Below are 3,065 nucleotides of genomic sequence, written 5' to 3'. Positions count from 1 at the left end.
GCTGCTTTGAGGCTCCAACAGTCCTGTGAGTAACTTTCACCCACGCTCTGTAAGTGAGCCTAATGAACTGGTTTGCCAAGCCTGACTTGGATGGAATCGTTACTTGGTCTGTCATCTGAGGGAAGCAAATGTTTGTTCAGATCTCCCCAAGAAAAGTTCATGTAACACTGGTCTCAGGTTTATCTATGGTAGGGGCACAGGCAGCATCCTATTAGGGTCACAAGCTGAGAGGAGGCCTGTCTGAGTCATAGCCACAAGTGGCCATGTTGAGCGTCTATGACAAGCATATGACATGCTCTCCCTTACTGTGTCTACTTGAGTCCTGTGAGGTTGGCACCGAAACCATTAAACCCTAAACCCACCTACCACATAAGAAACTAGGCCACCACTGATGAACCTGTTATGAGTGCAGCTGGGACCTGGACATGGATCGGAACTTTTCTACCTTGTTCTAAGAAAATGAGGGCAGGCTATCTGCCCCTTTGCCCCTCTGCTGAAGCCATCTATGTCCCCACTTGCCCCACCAGAAGGGTCCTAGCCAGCTGCAGACCTCCCTCCCGTGGTACTGCACAGACTGCGCTTCCTCTGAGGTGGGCCCTGGATGACTGTGTCTGGGATTCTGAGCCAGAACCCAATTAAATCTGGTCTGTGGTGATCAAGGTGTCTGGGCCAGGCTGTGCGGGTCACTGACATCCTGCCCAGTTGCCCCTGCCTTGACTGCCACCTGTTTTCAGTCTTTAAATGACCACTGCTTTGAGGGCTTCAAGCCCAATTGGACATACCTGAACCCCAAAAATACTTCGGGTATCTGGCAGGCCCTAAATGATCAGCTCTGTCCCCACCCTGCCAAACTCAATTTCTTTCCCAGCCTGCTCCAGTGGCAGTGCAGCATAGACCTGTGTGTGGTGGTGCAATGAAGGTTAGGGCATGGAAGAGTAGCAAAGAATGGTGGGTGTTGGAGGCCTGAGCAATGGTGAGCACCTATTATAGAAGACAGGAGCAGGGGTGCTGCCAGCTCCTGTGCCGGTCCCAGGAAGGACCCTGCCTCCACTCCCAATGGAGTATAAAACAAACAAAACCCCGTAAAACTGATCAAGAAAGTCTCTCTGGCCAGGATGAAGACCCAACTTTCCAGTTTTTCCAGGTCAATCAGTTGGTCACAGGACCACCTCTGGGAGGGTGGGTTCACCTCCAGTCATGCTAAAGAGATGGGAGGAATAGCTACTGTGTTAATGAGATGGTGAACTTTTCCTGCCCAGAATCCCCATCTCCCAGTACAGTTCTGTGGATGAGTCGCAGGCAGACATGCGACGTTCCATAAATTGTGCCCACTTTTCTGAATTCTTCAGTGTAATCTCCCCTTTCCCTTTTTATACCCCTTATCTAACCTGCTTTCCCTAATGCTTTGGGCTGCCCCAACATCTTGGGCTTTTTTTTTACCTTTTCTTCTACAACTCCCTTCTCTTCCCCACCATGAGGCTGCTTGTCTGCCGCCTGTCTGACCTCCATACAGGCTCTAACCCAGCATGGCTTTATCATTTTGTTTTGTTTTTCCTTCTCCCCTCCATTCTCCTCCTCAAGGTAGCTGTTGAGATTTACAGTTTGCCAGCCCTGAGGATTTTTCTTTGCAATCTACTAAAATTGTCCTAAAGCTTCCATTTGAATCCATTCTTAAATTCTTTTATGAATGAGACTAAGGACCCTGTAGGAGATGCTGTTTCTACCCTGTATCAAAACTACAGTGAGAAATGGGAATCAAGAAGTAACAATAATTCCTAAAGATCATTATAAATCCAAATATTAACGTGTCAGCAACTCCATTCACAGTACACTTTGTATTTATGTTGACTTCTCCATCTGATAATGACACGGTGAACATGGCTGTTCTGTGGGGAAACTAGGCTGTGGGGAGAAGGGCTGTGTTGAGGGCAGCCCAAAGTCCCAATCTACAGCCCCCATGTCCCATGCCCTGTGGCCTGGACCACAGTCCTACTGGCTGGAGCTGCTCTTCTACCCTATATTGTCATTTTCTTCCTGGCAATTGTGGTTTGGGGTATAGCCTGGGCAATCCCTCCCCACCCTCTACCCCCACATTCTCATGCCTCCTGGCTGACTCTCGAAGTCCCTCAACATCTCCTATCCCTCCTCCTCATACTGCTCCTTTGAAGACACCCCATCACCAACAACAACCAGTGTTCTGCTGGAAGGAAAAACATCAGAATGGCTTTGGAGGAATTTGGGACTCTCCTATAAACATTTACAATTACGGAGTACACACTGGGAGTTGGCCAAAAGTGAACTTGGACCTTAACCACAGCTGCCCTTGGATCCATCCCATTTTAAGATGAATGCTCATTCATCTATCTCTCCCACATGTTGGGGCTGCAACAAGTGGCCACACAGGCAGAACCTCTGCCCTGCAAGCCCAGGGGCACTGAGTGAGTTATTCCTAGTTGAAAGGGAAGCTCAGAGTACTGGAGTGTAGACTTGGGGCGGGGGGGTGGGGGGAGGTAGCTGGATAAAACCGGGAAGAGAAACAGCCAAGCAAGAAATTTGCCAACTTTGAGTTAGATAAATGACCAGAACACTCTAGGTGATGGCCAGTACTCTTCTCACCACACCAGGCTGCCCCAGTGACTGCCTGAATGGAAGGTCCACACTGTGAGGTGTGAGCACTGCCCTGGGAACCCACTGCAGGGAGTCTGCCTTAGAGGAGAAAATAAGCCTGAAAGGCTTCATAGAGGAGGTAAGGTAGGAAACTGGGCTTTGGAAGGTGGGTGGGAGTTGGCCGGGTGGAGGAGCGAGTGTGGTGCATGGCAACTCAGAGATGAGACTGAGACTAGGGTTAGGGGGTCTAACTACAGAGAGAGTAGTAAAGTACAGGACCAGGGCACACGGTGGTGACTTGGACAAGACCTGAAGAAACAGGCAGAGGAAGAACTGGGAAGAAGGGCTCTAGGAGTGACTCCAGGGCTGCCTGGCAAATGCAGACCAGCTGCCAGTAATTGAGGGCCTGTTGTTGGTGCTTCCATTCATCCCCTGTGAGCTCTCAGAAGCTGATTAGC

The sequence above is a fragment of the Nannospalax galili genome, unplaced genomic scaffold, assembly GCF_000622305.1.
Source record: "Nannospalax galili isolate Female #2095 unplaced genomic scaffold, S.galili_v1.0 scaffold34, whole genome shotgun sequence".
Classification (NCBI taxonomy): domain Eukaryota; kingdom Metazoa; phylum Chordata; class Mammalia; order Rodentia; family Spalacidae; genus Nannospalax; species Nannospalax galili.
Note: the sequence above shows the minus strand (reverse complement) of the source record.